The following is a 25,132-nucleotide window of genomic DNA, read 5'->3' on the forward strand; positions in this document are numbered from 1 at the left end:
AGTATTTATTGTTCTAACTTTTTACCACTGAGTCTTTAATCTATATGGAACTGTTTTACCTTTCCAACTTTTAGGTTCAAAGGGTACATGTGCAGGTTTGTTACGTGGGTAAATTGCATGTTACAGGGATTTGTTGTACAAATAATTTTGTCACCCCAGGAATCAGCATAGTACCCAACAGGTAGTTTTCCACTTCTCACCTTCCTCCCACCCTCCACCCTCAAGTAAGCCCCAGTGTCTGCGGTTCCCTTCTTTGTGTCCATGTGTTCTCAATGTTTCGCTCCCACTTCTAAGTGATAACATGCAGTATTTAGTTTTCTGTTCCTGAGTTAACTCACTTAGGATAATGGCCCCCAGCTCCATCCATGTTGCTGCAAAGGACATGATTTCATAGCTGCAGGTATTCCATGATATGTACGTACCACTTTTTCTTCATCCAGTCCACTGTTAAGCATCTAGGTTGACTCCATGTTTTTGGCATTGTGAGTAGTGCTGTGATGAACAAGCACATGCATGTATCTTTATGGTCGAATGATTTATTTCTCTTTGGGTCTATACCCAGTAATGGGATTGTTGGGTCGAATGATAATCTGTTTTAAGTTATTTGAGAAATCTCCAGAAAGCTCTCTACAGTGCCTGAACTAATTTACGTTTCCTAGTAGTATGTGTTCTCTTTTCCTTGTAACCTCATCAGCATCTGTTGCTTTTTTGACTTTTTAATAACAGCCATTCTGACGGGTGTGACTTGGTATCTCATTGTGGTTTTGATTTGCATTTCCCTCACAAGTAGTGATATTGAGCGTTTTTTCTATATGCTTGTTGGCTGCGTGCATGTCTTCTTTTGAGAGGTGTCTGTTCATATCCTTTGAATATTTTTTAATGGAGTTGTTTTTTTTTTTTTTTCTTGTTGATTTGATTAAGGAACTTAAGCTTCTGAAAGTTCGGCCTTTGTCAGGTGTATAGTTTGTGAATATTTTTTCTCATTGTGTAGGTTGTCTGTTTACTCTGTTGGTAGTTTCTTTTGCTGTGCATAAACTCTTTAGTTTTGTTAAGTCTCACTTGACCATTTTTGTTTTTGTCGCAATTGCTTTTCAAGTCTTTGTCATGAAGTCTTTGCCACAGTCCATATCCAGTACAGTGTTTCTTGGGTTTTCTTCTAGAGTTTATATAGTTTTGGGTTTTACATTTAAGTCTTTAATCCATCTTGAGTTGATTTTTATATGTGGTGAAACAAACGGATCCAGTTTCAATCTTCTGCATGTGGCCAGCCAGTCATCCCAGCACCATTTGTTGAATAGAGAGTACTTTCCCTGTTGCTTGTGATTGTCAGCTTTGTTGAAGATCAGATGGTTGTAGGTGTGCAGCTTTATTTCTGGGTTCTCTAACCTGTTGCATTGGTCTGTCTGTTTTTGTACCAGTACCACGCTGCTTCACTTAGAGTTATAGTATAGTTTGGAGTGGTAGTGTGATGCTTCCAGCTTTGTTCTTTTTGCTTAGGATTGCTTTGGCTATTCAGACTCTTTTTCAGTTCCAAATGAATTTTAGAATTGTTTTTTCTAATTCCGTGAAAAAAAAATGTTATTGGTAGTTTGATAGGAATGGCATTGAATCTGTAAATTGCTTTGGGCAGTATAGCCATTTTAACAATGTTGATTCTTCCCATCCATGAGCATAAAATGTTTTTTCATTTGTTTGTGTCATCTCTGATTTCTTTCACCAGTGTTTTATAATTCTCATTGTAGAGATCTTTCACCTCCCTATCCAGCTGTATTTCTGCATATGTCATTCTTTTTGTGGCCATTGTGAATGAGATTGCATTCTTTATTTGGCTCTCAGCATGAGTGTTATTGGTGTGTAGAAATGCTACTGATTTTTTGTACATTGAGTTTTGTATCTGGAAACTTTGATTAAGTTGTTTATCAGATCTAGGAGTCTTTGGGCAGAAACGATGGCATTTTCTAGGTATAGAATCATAGTCTGTGAAAATGATAGTTCAACTTTTTTTCTTCCTATTTGTGTGTCTTTTTTTTTCTATGCCTTTTATTTCTTTCTCTTTCCTGATTGCTCTATCTGGCACTTCCAGTACTATGTTGAATAGCAGCGGTGAGAGAAGGCATCCTTGTCTTGTTCTGGTTTTCAAGAGGATTGATTCCAGCTTTTACCCATTCGGTATGATTTTGGCTGTGGATTTGTCATAGATGGCTCTTATTATTTTGAGATATGTTCTTTCAATGCCTAGTTTGTTCAGGATTTTTAACAAGAAGGGACGTTGAATTTTACAGAAGGTTTTTTTCTGTCTCTATTGAGATGATCATGTGCTTTTTGTTTTTAGTTCTGTTTATGTGATGAATCACATTTATTGATTTGCATATGTTGAAGCAATGTTGCATCCCAGGAATAAAGCATACTTGATTGTAGAGGATTCGCTTTTTGATGTGCTACTGGATTCGGTTTGCTAGTATTTTGTTGAAGATTTTTCATCTATGTTCATCAGGTGTATTGCCCTGAAGTGTTCTTTTTGTTGTTGTTGCTGTATCTCTGCCTGGTTTTGGTATCAGAATGATGCTGACCTCATCGAATGAGTTAGGGAGGAATCCTTCCTCCTTGATTTGTTTGGAGTAATTTCCATAGAATTGGTATAAGCTATTCTTTATATATCTGGTAGAATTCAGCTCTGAATTCACTTGCACCAGGGCTTTTCCTGGTGGTAGGGGTTTTTTTGTTTCGTTTTGTTTTGTTTTTTTTATGACTGATCCAATTTGGGAACTTGTTATTGGTCAATTCAGGTTTCAGTTTCTTCCCGGTTCAATCTTGGGAGGTTATATGTGTCCAGGAATGTATCCATTTCTTCTAGATTTCCTAGTTTGTGTACATAGAGGTGTTCATAACAGACTCTGAGGGTGTTTTGAATTTCTTTATGCTTGGTGGTAATGTCTCCTTTGTCATTTCTGATTGTGTGTTTTTGGATCTTCTCTTTTTAAAAATTAGTCTAGCTACTCGTCTGTCAAAGTTACTTATTCTTTCAAAGAACCACCTTTTATTTTTATCGATCTTTTGTAAGGTTTCTGTCACCCCATTTCGTTCATTGCAGCTCTGACTTTGGTTATTTCCTGTCTTCTGCTAGCTTTGGAATTGGTTCACTCTTGTTTTTCTAGTCCCTTTAGGTGTGATGTTAGGTTGTTAATTTGAGATCTTTCTAACTTTCTGATGTGCACATTTAGCACTATCAACTTTCCTCTTAACAGTGCTTTAGCTGCGTCCCAGATATCTGGCATGTTGTATTTTTGTTTTCATTAGTTTCAAAGAATGTCTTGATTTCTGTCTTAATTTCCTTCTTTACCCGAAAGTCATTCCGGGGCAGATTATTTAATTTCCATCTAATTGTATAGTTTTGAGAGACTTTCTTGGCATTTATTTCTATTTTTATTGTGATGTGGTCTGAAAGTGTGGCTGGTATGATTTTGTTTTTTGGAATTTGTTGAGAATTGCTTTATGGGTTTAGCATATGGTAAATTTTAGAGTATGTGGCGTGTGCATCTGAGAAGAATGTATATTCTGTTATTGGCTGCAGTGTTCTGTACATGTCTTTTAGGTCCATTTGATCAAGTGTTGAATTTTTATCCTGAGTATCTTCGTTAGTATTCTGCCTTGATTATAGGTCTAATACTGTCAGTTGGGGATTGAATTATTTCACTATAATTTTGTGCGATTGTCTAAGTGATTTTGTTAGTCTCTACAAACTTGTTTTATGAGTCTGGGTGCTCCAGTTTTGGGTGCATATATATTTAGGATAGTTAAGTGTGTTTATTGAATGGAACCCTTTATTATTAGGTAATACCCTTCTTTGTCCTTTTGATCATTGTTGGTTTAAAGTCTGTTTTGTCTGAAATAAGAATAGCAGCCCGTGCTCTTTTTTCGTTTTCTGTTTGTCTGATAGGTTTTTCTTCATCCCTTTGCTTCGAGCCTATGGGTGTCACTGTAGGTGAGAGATCTCTTGAAGCTGGCTTTTGCTTCTTTACCAAAGATGCCACACTGTGCCTTTTGAGTGGGGTGTTTAGCCCATTTACGGTTACGATTAATAACAGCATGTGCAGATTTGAGCCTGTCATCATGTTGTTAGCTGCTGGTTATGCAGACTTGATTGTGTAGTTGCTTTATAGTGTCAGTGGTTTATCTCCTCCTTCTGTTCTTGGACTAGCAACCAGGAAACAAAGCACCTAGCATGAGTGCCTTGGGCTCACCAACACTGTAATTCAGCACAAAACCCTTGTAATTTTGCAAATGGTGGGGTTTTTAAATAGGCTGGACTTCAACACCTTGTTTTCTAAAAAGGAAAAACATAACCATGTCCAAGACATAGCTTTTCTCACAAACGTAGTAACTGAGATGGGTCGAAGGGAAATATTCCAAAGCAGTGGATTCTGAACTCAAGCCTTCCAAAGATTCACATTTTGAAAGCTCTACAAATTTAGGAGAGTCCTCCGGGAAAATGTGTTGCCCACCTCAGGGCTTCTTTGTGTAGGTACCATTAATCCTAAGGAAATAATTAAAATACAGCCTCTAGTAGAAAATTCTGTCCACTGACAACTGATGGATCGTCAGTGGACAAGCTTCAGATCTTATGATGTGGCAGCAATATCTCTGCACAGCACGTGGACAGCTGTGGGGGCACCGGGGGCACAGATGTGGTAAGAAGAGCAGCCTGTGTTTGCACAGCTCCTTTGCTAGTGCTCAAGGTGCTGAGGTCTTCACTCAGGAGAGTATCCAAGGGCTTGGGAAGGGCAATCGTGAGGGGCCCCGTGCACATCCCAGGCCTTGCATTTCTGCAGACCTCCTGCCCTGAGCCACTGAGAATCATGCAGGCTATAGGAGTTCCCTCTCTGAGTCTCCACTTTAGGGAAAAGACATCATAAGTTACAGAAACAGGACAACCAGGGAGCAAGGATGCCCTCCTTAGCAAGCTTCATGTAGGGAAGTGGCCCAGGACTTGTTGCGACAGACCTGAGGGCAAGTGCCTTGTGATGCTGGGATCGGGGTACAATGTCATGGGATACCTTCAACCAGGGCCTCTGCCACTGAACCTCTTGAGCAAAGGTGGTAGGGGCACCCCAGGTTTCACCTTCCGCTCCTTGGCTAGTTTGTCATTGAGATGGCAAAGCTGAGCCAGGAACCTGTCACTGGGGCTGATCTCATAGTTCTGCCTCATGATACTCAGGATGGACTTGATGTCCAACTTCTGACACATCATGAAGTACGTGATAACTGGAGCTGGAGATGGCTGTAACTTCCCAGCACTGGACGAGCACCTGACCATTCTTTTGAGCCAAGGCCTGGTCAGTGAAGTCGGTAGCCCTTTCAGAGTAGGTGCTGAGGTTGAACTCCTGCACTTCTTGGGCCTTGATGCCCAGGTAGGTGATGCCATAGTCCTTGGAGAAGTTGGCATTGTTTATGTGCATGAAAGACCTGCCCTCAGTGGCGTTCGGGACATGAATGGTGCCCAGTTTCTGAAGCTTGGGGATATCCCGAGCCACAGGTGTGTTGCCCATGTAAATCCTCAGGGTGACCTCACTGCAGGGCTGGCCTGGGAGGCTGTAGCAGCCACTGCTGTCTGAGAGCAGGTCATTGAGATCCTTCATGGAGCATTTTGCAAGGGCCGGGCACGCTGAGCAGGAGCCAGCAAGGGGGAGTCTGGCAGGCCCTTTTGTCCTTTTTAATTCACTGAAGTTTTCCTGCCAAATAAACGAATGCCTGGCACATCACAGGAGATCAGTGTGTGTGAAGTGAATGAATGAATGAGTGCTGCTAAGAGCCAGAAATTAATCTAGAGGTCAGTGGGAAGCCACAGACCGGTTCTGCGCTAAGAAACTCATGTAATCTGATCTGAATGTTTGGAGGACACTGCAGAGTAACCCTGGCTACACACACAATTCCACATCTGCATACAAAGAGACTGAAGAAAAAAGAAGACTGGAAACTCAACCCGGTTCAGAGCCACTGATGCCTGAGCCTGGCGGGCCTTGTTGCTGACGCTGCCTCCCCACACGCAGATGCAGACGGAGGCCAGCACGGCTGCTCAGAGCGCACACACAGCTCACGGTGGCTGCAACAGAGATCCGTGTCTGGGAGGGACTTTGGAACATTTGTGTCATTGTCCTGATCACTGGCCATCACTCACGGCACCCATGTGCTGTCCAAAACAGAATGGAGAGTCCTGTCGTCCAAAGAAGGAGTTCAGGCCTGCCAGGCCAAACAGAGTGGTTCTGAGCAGCACGCAGATGAGGCCCCTTTCTGGGCAATGGGAAGCAGTGTTCTTAAGCACTAGGAAGTGCTCTTTCTCTTGCTTTTCTTTTTTCTTTTTCTCTTTTCTTTTTCTCTTTCCTCCCTCCCTCCCTCCCTCCCTCCCTCCCTCCCTCCCTTCCTCCCTCCCTTCCTTCCTTCCTCCCTCCCTCCTTCCCTCCCTCCCTCCCTCCCTCCTTCCCTCCCTCCCTTCCTTTCCTTCCTTTCCTTCCTTTCTTTCCTTTCTTCCTTTTTTTTTGAGACGGAGTCTCCCTCTGTTGCCCAGACTGGAGTGCAGTGGCACGCTCTTGGCCCGGCCAATACTTCTTAACGGTTTTGGTCTACACAAGCAATGTAAGAGGAAGAAGCCTCTGAGGCCAGAAACCTGGGTCAGGGCTGCCCTCAAGATAAGGAATGGCCCCAGCACCCAGCAGGGGCACCACACATGAGCCCGTTCCCTTGGATGCTGGGTCATGCCCAGGTGGGCGGGCCTCCCTGGTCCTACACAGGGCAGCTGTCTCTGGAGGCCACCAGAGCAAGGCCACAGGAACCCTAGGAAGGGGCATTTGCTGGTGACTGGGGCAGCTGTAAGAGAATGCCACAGACTGGGGGCTCCAACAGCACACATCTCCTGTTTCACAGTGCTGGAGGCAGGAAGTCCCAGATCTAAATGTCAGCCGGATTGGTGTCTTCTGAGGCCTTTCTCCTTGGTCTGCAGACAGCCACCTTCCTGCTGTGTCCTCACACGCAGGTGCATCCCTGGCGTACCTCTGCATGTCCCGATCTCCTTCTCATAAGGACATCAGTTATGTAGGGTCAAGGTCCACCCTGATGACCTCATTTAACCCAGATTACCTTTTTAAGGGCTTCACCTCCAAAGTCAGTCACTTTGGGGGGGTTAGGATTTCAACATATGAATTTGGGGGGACACAGTTTGGACCATAGCTATGGGGTGTTGAAGCAGGATGCTGAAAGTTTCCAAAGGAGGTGGCCTTCCTTTGAAGGGACCTCGAAGGCTCAGGTGAATGAGCCACCTCAGAGAAAAAGGCCCCCATTCCTCCTCAGCACCAAGAACACCTGTAACTCCTTTGGAACTTTTATCTCTGTATTTCAGACCACATGCACAGTCTCTGTTTTACAGATACTAAAATAAGGGAGTTTAGGCGAGTATTCATGAACACGTTTTCCCGCATGTGGGAGATTTTCTCCTTTTGACTCATGTAGTTTTCAAGGGCACATCCTGCAATTGTCCTCCCGGCTTTGAGCTGCCTGCAGTGTGTGCATTCTGTCTGTCACACACGCACACCTGCGTGCACACACATACGCATGTGCGCACATGTGCTCACATGACAACCCCAAATTGAAACACAATTGCCCTTCCAGAGCATTGCCCACCCTGACGGACACCATGCCTGCTGCCCCGATAAATGGAGACTAGTGTGTATTCCCAGAGTGTATGCGGGCAGCAGAACATGCACTCAGTGATGGTTTGTGGTGAATGTTTAAACACTGCCATTTGGGAAGTCAGGTGTCAGCAGCCGCAGGGTGGGAGGTGCGGCGTTCCCACAGCTCTGAAAGGAACACCCCGTGAAGGTTCGAGGATGCCCCTTTGGGAACACAGCCGCCCCTGGGAGGATCCAAGTGGGCTGGCGCTGTGGGAGCACTTTGCTTGACAAGGGTAGTTAGAGTGGACCAGGAGGCCTGTTCCCGGGAAATATTTTCTCCATTTCCTCTCTACGTCGGTCTCTCCAGATTTCTTAGAAGATACACAATTAAGGTGTGTCCTTAAGGACCATTTTACTATTTTCCAGAAAGTAGAAATAAAAGAGGGGTAGAGAAATAGCCGAATTCTCAGAGCATGTCTTAGCCTGCAAGGGAGTAGATTTTTGTCATTGTGGGAGCTAGAGGTAGAAAAAGATAGGGGAAGGAGTGAACCAATGAGGAAACACTGCTGCTTGGCAGGGCAGCATCTTGAATGTCCTCATCACACGAGTGTGTCCTGGATCCCATCCAAGGCCCTCCAGGAGTGGATCTGCCTCTAGATTTCCTGCTCTTATCCACTCTGTTGCTAGATCACAGAAGCAGCGCCATGATTTATTACTTAACAACCTACAAAACATTATTATAGAAATGAAACATGAAGCAGGAACTGTGAAGCCATTTACAGTGGAATCAACAAGACAACAGGACGTTTGATGTGAGAGGGAAGGACTGCTCAGGAAACAAGTCATCCGTGAAGCATGCAACCACCCCATCCTAAAAACAAACACGCTTTAGAGTTACTGAGTTTAAATACTCCTAAACCACATACAGTTTTTAAGAATGTATCCTTTTATATTATAGTCATGCTGAATTAAGTTTGAGGACTATTGCTCTGCAGCTATCCACAGATACATTGCAGAATGACTAACAGCTTAAGCTAAAATGGTTTTCCTTTTACTGAATTGATAATACAATTTAGAATTACAACTTTTTTGAGGCTAGCTAGATTAGCCTGCTAAACACCCCTAAGCATTCTGTGCAGTGTGATAAAAGTTATCCACATCCAAGTCCACCCCTCTGTGGAGCCTGTTCCATCCTCCCACCTCGAGTTGCGCTTTTCTGCAGGACTTACTATATAGTCATGAGCTTGCATGAATTACTATCATTTATCTGCAAAAACTACTACATTGAGTATATCCTCCTAGAGGGTGGAACCACATCTGACTTCTTTCTAGATGAGTTACCGTGCCTGCCCCCCAGCCCCTGAGAAACTAGTTTTGCTTTGCTGTCGCAGATCACCCGAGGGGCAGCTGTAAGAGCCTGGAGGCTGACCCAGCTGCGGTGAAGAAGAATTTCTTATTAGACTCGGAAAATATCCCTTCAGTTTTGGCTCTGATTCCTTTGAAAAATAGAGCAGAGGCTATGGTGGCTAGACCCAAGGGATGAAAGGAAAATTGGTCTATAAACTGCAGTTGTTTTCAAGCTGATGTCAAGTCTAGAGAAAACAAATCAGTGTAACTGTATACACCTGTCTTCCCAGGACCAGAATGGGAAGACAAGTGATTACGGAGCAGTAGTGTCTAAGGACCGCCGGGGAGGAGGTATCTAAGACACCTCAGTGACAAAAGAGAGAAGTACAACTGCATGGTGTAGGACAAGAGACGACTAGTCACCACTTGTGGGAGGCTTCACATAAGTTCAGCTTCTCTTCATGGTTATGTCAAAAGAGAATGACCATCAATTTCGTTTAAAGATTAGCTGGATTTTATTTGCAGTTCTAGAGTTGGGAAGCGCCTCATTCTGTAAAACAGAGTAAGTGTGCAGATGAACTGAGCTGATGAGGTCGGCTTCCTAGGTACAAAAGGGCTGAAGAAAGCAGAAACAGGGAACGAAGAGTAGACTGGTCATTTCGGTTACTTTCCTCATGGAGTTAAAACACAGGGGACCTCGTTATTACGTTAACTCAGATAAACTAGAACCTCTTGGGGATTTTTGAAAACTGGCCTGTTTCAAAGTTCATTTGGATTATGTGGAACATGGGTGAGGCCATCCTGGTTTGTTCTGAGATGCCAGGGCCTGGTGCAGGGGCACATCCAAAACAATGGCCTCCCATAAACTTTAACACTTACGCACAGAGCTTCTTAAAGGAAATCATTCCCATGAAGTTATATTTCCAAAGCTCAGAGGGTGAGCACCTTTTGGAACTTTGTTTCAACCTGGTCATGTTTCACCACTGTACTGGCCTTCCAACTCGACTGCTCCACATGGCCAGCCCCGCACTCTGTGGTGAAAGCTGCACAGGCAGGATTGCGGAGGGGGCACGTTTGCTTGTTTGCAACCTGGGATGGGAGGTGAGTTTCCGCGAAAGGGGAAGCTCAGAGTTTCCAAAGTTTATTATGGAGTGCTTCCAAGGAAACAGTCTAGTATTGACCATTGATTTGGTGAAGTAGAAAGTATTTTTTAGAAGGTAAAATCACAGACTTTGGCATCGCTAAGATGTGTGATTGAGCCTCTGTCTTGCTGAGACAGTCTGGAGAAGTCACCTCACCTCTCGGAGCCAACTTACCTCTGATGGGCTCAATGTCAGGATTCAGTCTATAGGGTTGCTGTGAAGACAAAAGGCATCGTTATTGCTTGTTAAGCAGGTGGGGGGTGCTAGTTATCTAGTAATGGTAGTCATAGCAACAGCAGTGTTTTTAACCATGGAATGTGAAATGAACATTCTGATTAGATGCAAGGCTACTTACTTAAGGAGATGGCCGTGAGATGCCGACAAGGCCCCTATAATGGCCATGATGGCCGCTTCGAGTTTGCTGGGGACAGATCCTCCTCTCCTCCTGAGCCCTGGTCCCTTTTTCTAAAGGCAAGGTTTACGGTTAAATACTCAAACGAAAACAATGTAGGCATTTAGGGCGATAGCTACTGACTTAACTTTTCAGTTTTGGGTAAACTCCGTATGAAGAAAAAAACTGAATCTTGTTATTTAAAAAACTTCTGTATACTTTCTATACGTTACTTTCTATACATTTCTAAATGAATTCGAAGATTAAATGCAGGTGCCTCATCTTCTTAACTAGCTTCCTTTAATTCAAAAACTTCTAAACAGATTTAGCCACAAATCTAACTGAAACCCTCACATCCACATTTTTTTTGGTAGGAGACTTGACTCATTTCATCAAATAGCTTTTGAGAATCCTGGTCACTGGTATGGAAACAACATTGCAGGGTGTTGAGTGTGCAGGCCCTGCTGGCAAGGTGAGACTCATCTCCTTCTTTGGAGAGCTTCAGGGAGAGTAAAGCTCCTTCTCTGCCAGTCTGTTCTTCGAAAAACAAACTGAAACGTAACAAAACCCAAAAGGTCCAAAACCTGTGATTAGCTATTAAAATAAGTTGCATGGAACCCTATGGCTATTAGTATCATTGCTGGTATTGTGTAAATGCATGGCCAGATCATAGATTTGTGTTTTGCATTTATTCCCATTGCCTTCCTTTCTCTTTTGTCCTAGATAAGTCTGCCAGTTTCTTAGCTAATTTTTACTCTATGTCATATTCCTCCAATACGCCTTTTAAAAGAAGCAGCTGATATGTTTTAGACAACTCCTTGCAGGGGAAGTGAGAACTCTGAAGGAGGAAGAGGAGTCAGGAAGGCCCTTGGCAGGGTGATGGGGCCCCCTGGTGAGAACTCTGGAGGAAGAGGAGTCAGGAAGGCTCTTGGCAGGGTGACGGGGGCCCTTGGTGAGAACTCTGGAGAAAGAGGAGTCAGGAAGCCCTTGGCAGGGTGACGGGGGCCCCTGGCCCCCACAGCCCCTGAGCTCCCTGGCTTCTCTTCCTCTTGATAACTTTTGGGTGCTCTGACTTTGCTGCCCTCAGAAACATGTTGCATCTCCCTTGGCAGGCCCTCCTCATGTGCTTTCCAGTGCATTTCCTAAGGGCCAGGATTGGAGAGAAGGAAGGGGTCTCCCAGACACACCCGTTCTGCCATTTAACCTTATCTGTGCTACCCTGCAGTTACACTGTCTGCAAGCTCTGACCCAGCTTAGGTTTTACATCTAACCGTAATAGATTCTTCTAACCTTTTTCTGAACATTGCAAGGATCCTAAGACCCCTTTGTTATTAGCTGGCAAAGGCTCAGTTTTCCTCTTCTTAGCTGAACCTGTTATTAAACACATTTGCAAAACTTGCATGAGAGGCTTGAAGTCCACTTCTCAGGTATGAGTGACAGGATGAAGACCAGGGCATTCCAATTGCTTGAGTCAGGGGTGTGGGTCATGCAGTGACCAGTCTGTGCTGGATGAATGTGGGCAGTGACCCTGTGTGAGGTCGTAAGCTTTGCTGTGCCTTTGTAATCCCAGGGATGGATTCGACTAAGCCATTGTCCTCTCTCTCCAAGTAGTTCTTTGGGCACTGGTGAATATGTGCGTGTTGTTACCTATTATTAGTTGTGCACATTACAAATAATCCATACACATGTCATTTTCTGAGCTGTGCTTGCTGGCCCAGAAGAGGCGAAGGGTGGCTTCTGTCCCATTCATGTGTGGATTAATGAATGGAAGGAATTGGCTGGGATAAACCTGATGCTCTCGAGGAGCCTCTGCAAAGATCTCTGCCTCGCTGATGTGCTAATGGAGTGTTTGCTCAGGTGCAGCATGTTGCCCAGAGCAGAGTAGCCATCGTGTACACAGCAAGAACTGAGGAGGTGGAGCCCGGGCTGCCTTTGTGGGCTTTGCAGACCAAATTCGTGTGCAGGGCCCTCTGCAAACTCAGGTGGAAAATGCAAATCAGGTAACGGAGTCAGGGATAAATTGATGAGTGAAGATGAAGTGGACCTAGCTTTTTAAAAATAAAAGGGAGGATCTGCCACAGGTGGTAACCCTTAGAGACAGTGGACACGGGAAAGAGGCAGCGAGCCCAGCCCAGCACCTCTGCGCACAGGGTTCACTCTGCCGAGCTGCTGGGAGTGGAGAGGGGGTGGGCATTCCACAGCTACACCTGCAAGACAGGGCCATTGCCCTGGGCGCAGTGTAGAGGCAAAGCGTCCTCAGCTGCTTCTGACATTTACCTCTATCCGTGTGCTTCCAAGGCAAATGCACCACACATTTCTGAAACACCCTCCTGGGAATCAATCGTTCGTCACCGATTTCAATGGGACTCAAAGCTGAGCTCATGCTGTGATGAATGCCTTTTCTGTTTCTACCAGTGTGATCTTCCAGGCTTTAAACTTGCCGTTATTTCTGACCAATTCATTTCAGTTAAGGAATTTTTGAGTGTCTGCTCTGGCCTTTTGTAATATGATCAGTGGACTGGAAGTGAAACCCCAGCCAACGCTGCTCTGGGTGCCTGACGGGGAGCTTAATGTCTCTCTGTTTCTTTTTACCAACTAGTGGGTATCATGATTCTGAGACACTGACCCCACTGCCCTGGCTTCCTGGCCCTACATGGGACCTTCTGATGGTCTTGTCCATCTTTATGGTCCTCCAGGATCTGCCCCAGGTTCTAGAAATGAAAGCTCTGCCCAGCCCAGCAGGGAGCCTCCAGGATCCTGCTCTGTGCTGTGGCCTTAGGATCTTTAAAAATTTTGCATCTCACCCCTTCTTACTCCATATAGTGCTTTGTATTTTACAAACCAACAAGTATCATAGTAAAGTGCACTCTCACTGTGATTTGAGTCACTGGCACACACACAGGGATGAAGGAAAGCAAAGCATTCTACTCTCAACATAGACACACATAGTGTCAAAAAGAGGGCTTGGCTGTTTTCTCCTTGCAGGGCCCTGTGTGGGCACCCCCTGGGGTTAGACACAGGCCAAGTCACCACAGGTGCCTTCTTCCCAGCGGGACGGCTGTCTTGCCTCTCCCTAAGCAGGTTATAGAGGGGAGAAGGGTGGACTGCAGACCCGCCGCAGGGACAGGGTAGAGAGGCGGGAGAGAACCAGGGCCAGTCTGTCGCCTTCGGAGGTGACCTGAACTTGGGAACCTCCCCACCCCTCTGAACTGCGGGGGAGTTTCCCATGCTGTCACCCAGGCTGGAGTGCCACGCTGCAGTCACAGCTGCCTGTAGCCTGCACCCTCCAGGCTCAAGTCATCCTCCCACCTCAGCCTCCCAAACAGCTGGGACTACCTACAGATGTGTGCTACCATGGCTGCCTAATTTTTTTTTATGTTTAATATTTGTTAAAGATGGGGTCTCACCATGTTGCCCAGGCTGTCCAGTCTCAGCCTCCCGAAGTGTTAGAGCCACAGGTATGACAAAAGCACCCTGGCCTGTTGCCAACGTTCTGTCTTACTCGTGGCATAAAACTCCCTTAAGAGGGGATTTATGGCAATCCTCATTTCTCAGAATTTTGTGCTCTTCCTCAGAACGGGAATTCCAAGAAGGCATCTTTCTGCACTTGTTGATTCTCAGTGACCTTTTGCTCAAAATAATCCACATCCCAAAGTGACACATTTTGGGGTGATGTCTTCTGAACCACTAACCCGGCATTGATGGAGGCTTATGTCCCAGGGCTGCTGCTGCTTGTGTTTCAGTTGCTCAGTGTCTCCACTCGGTTCCCATCTGTCTGACTCAGTTGAGTATGGTGTCCTGGCTGGATGCCTCCTGTCCCTGCTGAGGCCGAGCTCTGAGAGTGATTCTCACATCTCATTCCTACCCTCAGTGCAAATCTTACGTGCTGGGTTTTTCACATAAGGAAGTGAGGTTTAGCACAGTGCTCAGGAGTCAGACGTCATTGAGTTTGAACCACTGCGACTGATGGTAATGAGTGGTGACCGTGGCCAGGTCACCTCCCAGAGGAGTCTGCCTTTCCCCACCGCACAGTATGATAAAGGCTCTGCATCCATTCATGTTCACACACGGAGAGGAAGTTAGCTTCCATTGTTGGGAATCACAGAGTAATGAGGAAATGAACAAATGGATGCAAACCCTGTGGTCTCCTCTCTCCCTGACAACCCTGGCCATGCCGGGGTCTGGGCGGGCAAGCGTTCTCTCCACCAGTCTCCCAGTGGAACCACGTGTACTCTGTCCTGGCCTTCTCTGGCTACAGCCCCAAGTCCTAGCTTCCTCCCCTGAGACTCCAGAGTCTTTGATATGCTGTCTCTTGGCTCGTTATCATTCTCTCTCGCAGATTTCAAGTCCCTTCAGGGACCATGGAGGCCCAAGGGGACCCTGAGCCATATTATTTTCTGTTTCTATTGCTCTACACAAGGAAGAAGCCAGTGTTTTCATGTGTGCAGTGCTCCTGGCCTTGGGGCAGGCTGGCCTCGGGGTGGGCTGGGTTTTAGTTTGGGACCATTGCTTGTTCTCCTCCAAGGTAGGCAGAGTCCAATTTGGGCTAAATCTCTCCCTTGCTCTGAGTCAAATAAGGTCTGGGTAAGAGAACCTCCATTCCCTTTATGGTTTTTAAGTTGTGGAACTGAGTGAGACAGACACATTCTGTGGGTCTGTGTCTTCCCACCCCACATTCCAGTTCCTGCACCTGTGATGGGGTAGCTCAGGGTAGGAAGGATGAGGACAGGGCTCGTATCCATGGATCCTGTGGCCCTGGATGCAGCATCCCTGCCCTCTGTCCACACCTTCCTCAGTCCTCCCCACCTGTGTCCAGCACCTCTGTGCCCACCAGGCAGACAATGCCCCTCCTGCCAGCTGCAGCCCCCGGACTCTTGCTGGCTGACCACTGTTGGGTTTGCCTCATGGGGAGTGCCACCAGGGACTGCAGCATCAGTGGTTACAGAGTCCAGAAAACTGAATGCCTGTTCCCTCCTCGCCTTGCCTATAAAACATCTGCCTACAATTAGTATGATTTACTTAACACGTGTTTTCAGAAATGCATTAATTAGATCAGTGTCTGTATTTGCAGGGACTTGTGCAACTGTTTTTCATAAGAACGACTCCTTATTCTTCACCAGCAGTAGAGGAGGGTGGTCATTTTACTGCTTAGTAGGGGATTCTTCTTCTTGTCACCAAACTGAACTTAGTTCGGCTTGCCAAGCACACAGACAAGACCAGACACTGTCACTGGGATTTGCAGCAAGAGAGAGGCATTTATCGCAGGGCACCCAACACTTACCTGACCTCCTTGATGGCTTACGAGCAAGAGTTTTTAAAGGTGGAGTGCATTTCAGGAAAGCAGAAGTTACAGGGAAAATTGTACATCAATACATCGGTTTGGCCCAAAAAGGTGGGATATCTTGAAGTGGGAGTTTATGGGTCATAGATAGATGGAGATTATTTTATTTACAGTTGGTTGAGGAACCAAGGCTTTGTCTCAAATATCTGCAGTCAGCAGAAAGGAGTGTTAAGGACTGACCTTAACATGGGGTCATTAGGATAAGGCACCCTGGTGATTGTCATGTGATGTCATACCAGAGTCAGGTCACCAGGGTAAGCCACAGTGTGCTGGGTCAGAGTGATGGGTTTGGCAAGAGTGATCGCCTGTAAGCATGACCTTCTTTAGGCTACTCAGGAAGAAATTTAGAACAAAGAACGTGGTCAGAGTTCAGTCCCATTTCCCCCTATCTGAGGGCTGTGTGATGGCAGTGGGCATTTTCCATCTGGTAGGGGCCTGGGTTTCTGAAAAACAACTCAAGAACATATGCTAAGATGTTCTGTAGAGTCCCTAGAACATCTGCAGCTCTGACCTGTTTGGAGGCTGTTGTTTAAGTTCCTACTGTCTTCTTGCCTATTGGGTAGCCCCTTTACTTCTCTGGGGTCCCTGGGTGCCTGGAATTTCCCTGGAAGGGACTCAGGACTTGGGGACTCAAGATTTTTCCTTTATTTCCATGCCGAGGGTGGGGTGGCAGGGCCCTAAGGGGGATCTCTGCCCTGTTTCATCATCTTCATTAACTGTAATCAGAAATCGGAGATCAAGTATTCAGGTCCATCTTTAGAATGGACAATAAGGCAAAGCGTTATTCAGCCTTTCCATTGGATGAACCTGGAACTGTTTCTTTTTTCTTTTCTTTTCTTTCTTTTTTTCTGTCTTTTACTCAACAAATACTATGATGTCCTTAATAAATGGCATTCAGGTAGGAAACTGCTCAAGCTTATAGGATTAAGGGGATTCAGAATATGCTATAACTAGATGGGGCATTTTACAAAGCAGATGATTAAAATCTTAGGAGACATTTGAGAGAGATCGACCTGTTGAGAGAGGCAGAAGCGTGATGCTTCTCCTTTCTTCAGTGACCTTTATCGGAGACACTTGCTGTGTTCCTTGATGGGCAATGTGCTGGCCTGGTGATGGGCAGTGTGCTGGCCTGGTGATGGGCAATGTGCTGGCCTGGTGATGAGCAGTGTGCTGGCCTGGTGGAGCAAGGTTTTCTTCTCTTGCCATCTGCTTGCAAAAGAGTGTGAATCCAGCCAGTTCCCCATGCGTTATGAGTTTATGTTCCTGTACTTTCTATCTTTAAATGACACAACTATTGATAACTACATTATTTGAAAAAGAGTCAAGGAAATTAGAAAACAAAGATGATCAACAACCACAAGCTGAACTCAGGTAGACTGCGTGGGTGCTTATTTTTAGTTTGAAAATACCCAGAAAATGAGCCTGTTTAAAATGATGCCTTTCTCAAGGTGGTCTCTCAGAGAGACCTGGAGAGTCCCTCGGGGTGCAAAGGCTGTGGGAGCTCCCGTGGCTTACCTGTCAAACATTTTATCTAAATCATATTTCCAGTTGTCTCTGTGAATTTTGTCTTGTTACAGCCAAGTAACTGTTTCCTAGAATGTCAAATGGCCCTTAATAATTTCTCCTGTATGTGCCTGTTTTAGTTTCATAAAATGTTTCTTCGCTGTGTTTCTCCAGAACTCAAAATTTAAGGTCAACAAAGCAACCTTGCTCATCCAGATGGCAGATAAAGATGATGAAGATGCTGTTTTCTGTCTATGTTTTTTTGGCAAAGCCTCACACTAGGAGTTCGTATGATTGTCCCCAAATGGGTTACATGATTGAAATCCATTTAGTTTGAGAATAGCAGGTGCTTTTGGTTTTCCTGAGTTGAAGTTCTACATTATTTTTAAAAATCTTTAATATATTCTTTCTGCCTTTGAAAAGGCAAATTTCCCTCAATCCCATTATCTCTTCCCTCCTCATTTTCTCCCTGGAGAACCTTAGTCCCTTGAATCTCTAGCATGTTCTTCCACAGAAGATGCCCCAATTGGCTCTCTGCTTTGTGAGTGCTACACCTGGGTGGAATCACTCCTCTCCTCTTTCACCGTTGAGGGTCAGCGGCCAGAGACGCCCCAGCCAGCTGCACAGGCTTGAATGCTGGCTCCATCACTTACTGGCAATGCCATCTGAGGCAGCAGTGCACCCACACGCAAGATCGGGGAACAGGAGAAGTTGTTTTACAGGGATCCCAAGTGCTAACTTAGAAGAGTACCTGAGAGAGACTTAATACCAAATAAGTATTAGCTATAATTACTATTAATATGATTCCTCTTGAACCTTGGACTTCATGCTAGAACTTTCTGCAAAAGATCCACAAGCAAACTCCTTATTTTCTAAAGTGAATTAGTAGAGGACATGGACTTTGGATTCCAAGTACTTCGATTCAGGTACTTGAGTCATGGGTGCATACTGCAGGAACTTAGTCATCTCTCAGTATAAACAATGACCTAAGAACTAGAAATGGCGAAGGACAGAATGCATAACCCCAAGAGAGGAGCTCTGTGCCCAGGAATGTGATTAAGACCTTAAGAAGTCTTGGAGTGAATTCTTACATTGCATTAGATGCTGTACATGACCCATTACAAACCAGAGATCATGGTCCTCTGATTCCAGCCATGGCCACTGCGGTGTTCCTGGGAGACCACTGGCTGCAGTCCAGCAGGTGCACTCTCCTGGGAATGGCTCCCCACAGCCCTGGAACACACAGAGTGGCCATGCCTTAATTCTCCACACAGTCTCACTTCAGAATCCTGGCCATACTTGAACACCCAGAGGCCAGAGTGGAATGAAAACAATCAACTTTCAAGCGTAAGAGATTCCCCCACTTCTTCCTTTGTTCGCATGTTTTTGTTGATTCTTATTTACTTTTCTGAGGATAGATATGGTATAATCCAAAGTAATGGTTCATTCGTTTTAAAAGGATGAAAAGTGGGGCTGTGAATAATTTAAAGATGCAACATCCATTTGTATCTTTATAGCATTTCATTTTAATCCAACATTAATGTGGGTCAGCCCTGATGAAATTCTCTTATCAACAAATGTAATATTTTGTTTATTGTGTCAAAATCTGATAGCAGTTGATAATTAGAATTTTTTTTTCTACTGAAATAATAGAAATGTTACCAAAAGGCCAGGGACTCTGTCTAGGTCCATTGCTTGCTGCACAGAAAGCCAATCGCTGAGACAACAAGTATTGCCAGGGAGGAAGGCTTTATATTCAGGTGATTCCAACAGAGATAATGAGTTTCAAATCCATCTTCTCCACCACTAAAATTGGGGGCTTATATATAAATCCTGGGGAAGGGATGTAGCTATGTGTGGGGGTAGGGAAGCAATTAGGGGAGGGGTAAGGAAGCAATCACGATGGATGAAGGGTCTGGTGTCTCATTGCCTGGACAGGGCAATCTGATGAGTTTCAGTTCTTTGCTAGAGAGTGGGTTTCCTGAGGAAGGAACTCAGATGAGGCAAATGTAAGCTTCAAGTTTTAAGACCAGAGAGTCAATTTCTATGTTTACTTAAAAACCCATAAATTTTTCTTTGGGACAATTGGGCCAGCTTCAGAAAGACATTACAAGAAAAAAAAAGGAATAGGAAGAAAATAATATTTAAAAGATTCACAATCTTACTACCCTAACACAGCCACTTCTTGCATTTCTGCAGGGTTTGCAAGAATGTTTAAAATACTAGATGTGCAGATGATGATGCTAGACAGACAGATGGATAGGTGTGGAAAGGTGTCCAGTACCTTGTCCCCTGTGCCACACTTCACGCTCACTGTGCTCTTGCCTCCCCTGCTGGGCAACACTCCAGTGAACCGAGTGAGTGCTGCCCCTGCCCCGCCTGACCCACGTCCTCATTGCAGGCACACTGATTGCCCCCCTTTTCGTGTTACAGAACACTTGCCTCTACCATCTCTTCTATATTTTGGATCGTTTCTTTGAGATTAATTTCAGAATCCATCTGGGTGTAAGGTGGGCTGTTCCTTCACACTGTATGTCTGCCTTCCCTTTAGTCCGTTTCTCCCATTGGAGCTGGAGAGGGGAAGGTGCAGGTGAGAAGCCAGGCACTTGGGTGGGGTACCCAGAGGGTATGAACTGAGCTCTGAGGAAGTATCAGGCGGGGTGCGTGGAGGCCGTGGACTGAACTCCGAGTGGCCTCCGTCCTCCTGGGCTGCTCCCTGCACAGCAGTATGGGCCGTGCCAAGGCCAGGGGTTTGGCAGTGCCGCATGTTTACATCCATGGTGCTCTCCGTGTGTGCCAGCACCTAAGAAGGAAAACATTTTTCAAAGAAAAAGATCATGTTTTCACCAAGCTGCTAAATTTAAATCTAGATTTTAGTTTCTCTAAGTGCAGAACCATTTTCTTAGAAGGCCTGAAATACTGAGTAGTGTTAGCTAGCCTTACCAGCTGCGTAGGAAGTGGTTCTTTGAGAACCTAAATAATGTCTAGTGCTACTTGACCCTCACAGCTACCCAGGAAGCAGATCCTCACCTAGGCCTGCCCTTTCTGTCACTTGCACTGGTAGTGCTGGCTATGGGGTGGCCTCCAGTTGTCGGTGTGGAAGCCCAGGGTGACGTCATGCAAGGCAGCCTTTCTGTGCCTCAGTTTCCTCACCTGAACGTGAGTTGACTGGATTTCAACAGGTTCTTCTTGCAATGCTTTTCACTGATCTAGCAAGGAATCGCCACAGTCATGGCTTATGATGAGAATGTATTTGATCTCTCAGGTATTTAAGATGGAAAGGTTAAGAATGAACAGATGTGATTATTTTCGCATCCCTGCAAGTGAAGCCTTCTTGCATTCTGTGCATGTAGGATAACATTAGTGTATTCCATATATCATTCTGGCAGTGCTATTTGTGAGCTTAATGGAGCTCCTCTTTCATTCAGAAGGCTAGGGATTTCATAGCCGTTTCTGTAGGAAGCATTATTTAATGGGACTGTAGGTTTCCTTCCAGGAGGGGAGCTGAACATGGTCACTCAGTTGCTGGGAATGGTGGATACCTCTTTTGCCACCCACTGCCTGGGGTGAGAGGAGTCTTCACCCTCCTTGGAAGCTCCCACCTGATTCTGCTACTCTGACAAAGACTAGGGTTCTTTCTTCCTTCCTCCAGGGTGTGGTCATCGCATTTATTTGGTGATTAATAATCAAACAATTGGTTCTTCCTAACTGAATTATCTTAATTCTGTTGACTGATTTAAAATAATCACAATGTAATACACAGGCTTTTACAATTTTAATTGAAAACAACAGATATACCTGAAAGCTGTCTCCTCTTGTCCTTCCCGTGACAGTGCCGTAAACTAAAGCACAGGTGCCTTCGCTTCCCGGACACCGCCCTGCAGGTAGCAGAATTGGAGCCCCCGAACCCTGCGTGGAGATGGGAAAGCAGCAGAATCGGAGCCGTGCCTAGGGTAGGCTGCCGATTGTTGAGTCTGAAGATTTTACTTACAAAGTCTGAATAAGTTTACCTGTAGATCAAGATTTATGATGTTTTCATTCCTGTATGAAGAAGAATCTGAGCAAGAAATGCTGGGCGTTTGGGTTGCTTATTCCGTCTACGCTTCCCACTTGCCTTCCACCCAGAAGGATGAAGAGGCAAGCATGGAACCCTGGTTCCCTACCCACCACCAGGCTGTTGAGGGCACGGCCCAGGAACGGTGTGAGGGACTTTGCAGCCTGTCTAGTAAAATGCATCTGGAGTTGGCAGCTGCCCTCTAACAGGTGCTCTCCGCCTGCCCTGGTCTTCGAGAAGTCTTCCATTAGAATAGGCTGCTGAGAGAGCTGGTGCCCAGAGGAGGCGCCTGTGGGCTGCTGTGGATGGAGACGGAGCCCTGTCCAGGGAGCCCTGAGGACAGACTCCACATGGCCGGAGTTTCCCGGGGAGGAGGAGGAGCCCAGAGGAGAGGCCCAGAGCCTGTGACTAAGACGATCGGCAGATCAGGGGCTCCCTTTGGAAATGATGACCACTTTTGTGCATTTGTTTCTCTGGATGTGTCCTGCAGGCAGGCACAGGCACAGAAATGGCAACATGGATGCATTTGGTGCTGGGATGGGCCAGGCAGGCATGAGTTCACACAAATAGGCAAAGGGTTGAGGCCAGTGCAGAGAGGGGCTGAAGGTCAGTAGGGCCCTGAGCTGATGGAGGGGTGAGAATAGAGCACCCAGGCATGAGGACCCGGCACTCCTGGGTGTGGACATGCAGGCGTCCTGGCAATGCCCTCAGTGGCCTGTCAGGGCACACGCCCACACCTCTCACTGCAGCATCCAGGAACTCGAGGGACAGGGTTGGGTGCTGCTGACACGGACAACGTGCCCTCAGGGACTAAGCGTGGTCAGGGGGGATGACGTGAGCTTGGTGCTGTCGGCGAGCTTGGTCCAGGCCAAAGCAAATCGCGGCCACTCCGTGGAGGGGGTGGGAACTCAGTGTCCTCACCCAGCTTGAGAGATGACGTGGCCCCTGCTGACGAGGGACACCGGCTGGGCCCTGGGCAAGCTGGCCAAAGTGATGTGTGGAGAGAACCCTGCACAGCTCCTGCTCCCGGCCTGAGCCACCATGCAGTGGCGCCTTGTGGGCCGCCATCCGGATGCCCTGGGCTTCAGAGGAGCCCTTGGTGCCTCCCCCAGCAAACGGGCACTGTGTGGGGCAGTTGGCTGCCATTTTCAGCCAGTGCATTCACCGGGCCTCTGGTTCCTCGAGTGGCGGGCACATAGCTCTCCTGCCCAGCAGATCCCCCTGTGACCCTGAGAAATGGGGACAGAGCAGTGCTCCCCACTTCCTGGCAGGCACGTTGTCCCTTTGGCTATAGCCAGCATCTTATCCAGTACTCGCTTTACCCTCTAGAACAAACGAGGCCCAGAGGGACTTGGCCTAGGATGCGTTGTCCCTCACTTTCAGAAAAGAAAAGCCAGGCCTCTCCCTCCTCAAGCACTATTTATCCCCAAGGAACATTTTATTCTCCTTTAATAAAACATTGATATCAGGAAAAAAAAAAAAAAAAAACAAAGAAAAAGGAAAGTAAACCATGCTTCACATGAGGTGCAAAACCCGCTGCCTGTAAGGTGAGGGCTCTATGTGTCCTTGGGTGTTAGCTTATGTAGAAGGTTGTTGATTTAACACTAAGGTATCAAGTTCACTAACAGAAATTAGAACATGTAGTAATCACACAATTAAGAAATAGAAACAGGCGGGCTTGGTAGCTCATGCCTGTAATCCCAGGGCTTCGGGAGGCCAAGGTAGGAGGATCACTTGAACCCAGGAGTTCGGTTTGAGACAAGTCTGGACAACATGGCGAAACCCTGTCTCCTCAAAAAACAGAAAAGTTACCTGGGCCTGGGCGTGGTGGTGTGCACCTGTAGTCCTGGCTGCTCGGAAGGTTGAGTGGGGAGGATCACCTGAGCCTTAGGACATTGAGGCTGCAGTGAGTCATGATAGCGCCACTGCACTGCAGCCTGGTCAACAGAGTGAGACTCTCTCTCAAAAAAATAAAAAATGTAATAATTTGTTTTAATTAGCTGGCCATGGTGGCATGCACCTGTAGCCCCAAATATTTGGAGGGTTGAGGCAGGAGGATTGCTTGAGCCCAGGAGTTCAAGACTCCAGTGAGCTGTGATTGCACCACTGCAATCTAGTCTGTGTGACAATGAGACTCTATTTCTAAAAAAAAAAAAAAAAAAAAAAAAAAAAGAAAGAAAGAAAACCATGGCAATTTTCTTTTATCTACAAAACTTAATTACTAGATTTTACCCATGGAAATAAGGACATTTTGGGAAACCTTGTACCACCGTAACTACTTTTGAAAAATAACAGATGCTAAGGCAATTATTTGAATATGCCGGCCCACCCAGCATGTTTTTCTTCATAATCTTGATACATCACATGAAACTGCTGGTTTTATTTTTGCTTATAATTAGGAACAAGTATTTTTAATTGTCTTAATGCATGTTTTAAAATTTTTAAATGCTCAAAAGGGTTACCTAAAGGATAATACTTAGTGCCTGTGAAAACACACTAAATGTAAAATAAATAAAACGTTTTAGCACCAATTAAATAATACATAATTTTGTTATTTTAATTTTTATTTTAGGTTTGGCAGTACATGTGAAGGTTTGTTACATAGATAAGCACACGTTCTGGGGGTTTGTTGTACATATTAGTACATCACCCAGGCATTAAGCTCAGTTCCCAATAGTCATCTTTTCTGCTCCTCTCCCTCCTCCCTCCTGCCTTAAGCAGACACCAGTGTCTGTTGTTTCCTTCTTCATGTTCACGAGTTCTCATCATTTAGCTCCCACTTATAAATGAGAACATGTGGTATCTGGTTTTCTGTTCCTGTGCTAGTTTGCTAAGAATGGTAGCCTCCAGCTCCATCCATGTTTCCGCAAAGGATGTGTACTCATTCTTTTTTTATGGCTGCATAATATTCCATGGTGTATATGTACCACATTCTCTGTATCCAGTCTACCACTGATGGGCATTTAGGTTGATTCCATGTCTTTGCTATTGTGAACAGTGCTGCAATGAACATGCACATGCATATGTCTTTATGGTAGAATGATTCATATTCCTCTGGGTATATACCCAGTAGTGGGATTGCTGCGTTGAATGGTCATTCTGCTTTTAGCTCTTTGAGGAATCCTCCTATTGCTTTCCAGAATGTTTGAACTAATTTACACTCCCACCAACAGTGTATAAGGGTTCCCTTTTCTCCACAACCTTGTCAGTTTACTGATAGCTGTTCTTACTGGCGTGAGATGGTATCTCATTGTGGTTTTGATTTGCATTTGTCTAATAATCAGTGATGTTGAGCTTTTTTTCATGTTCGTTGGCTGCATGTATGTCTTCTTTTGAGAAGTGTCTGTTCATGTCCATTGCCCACTTTTTAATGTTTTTTTTTTTTTCTCTTGTAAATTTGATTAAGTTCCTTAATTAGACCTTGGCCAGATGCATAGTTTGCAAATATTTTCTTCCATTCTGTAGGTTGTCCGTTTAATCTGTTGATAGTTCCTTTTGCTGTGCAGAAGCTCTTAAGTTTAATCAGATCCCATTTGTCAATTTTTGCTTTTGTTGCAGTTGCTTTTGATGTCTTTGTCGTGAACTCTTTGCTTGTTCCTATGTCCAGGGTGGTATTGCCTAGGTTGTCTTCCAGGGTTTCTATAGTTTTGGGTTTTACATTTAAGTCTTTAATCCATCTTGAGTTGATTCTTG

The 25,132-nt window shown here is 45.5% G+C and overlaps 1 protein-coding gene and 1 pseudogene across 1 annotated transcript in view; one reads left to right on the forward strand and one right to left on the reverse strand.

The window, feature by feature from the left end:
* Window positions 1–25,132, forward strand: part of GABRG3 (gamma-aminobutyric acid type A receptor subunit gamma3) — a 569,129-nt gene that overhangs the window by 233,648 nt on the left and 310,349 nt on the right. The gene's annotated exons all lie outside the window — the stretch shown is intronic.
* LOC117069567 lies at window positions 5,057–5,676 on the reverse strand (annotated as a pseudogene).

Source organism: Trachypithecus francoisi, unplaced genomic scaffold, assembly GCF_009764315.1.
Source record: "Trachypithecus francoisi isolate TF-2019V2 unplaced genomic scaffold, Tfra_2.0 Lachesis_group3, whole genome shotgun sequence".
NCBI lineage: Eukaryota > Metazoa > Chordata > Mammalia > Primates > Cercopithecidae > Trachypithecus > Trachypithecus francoisi.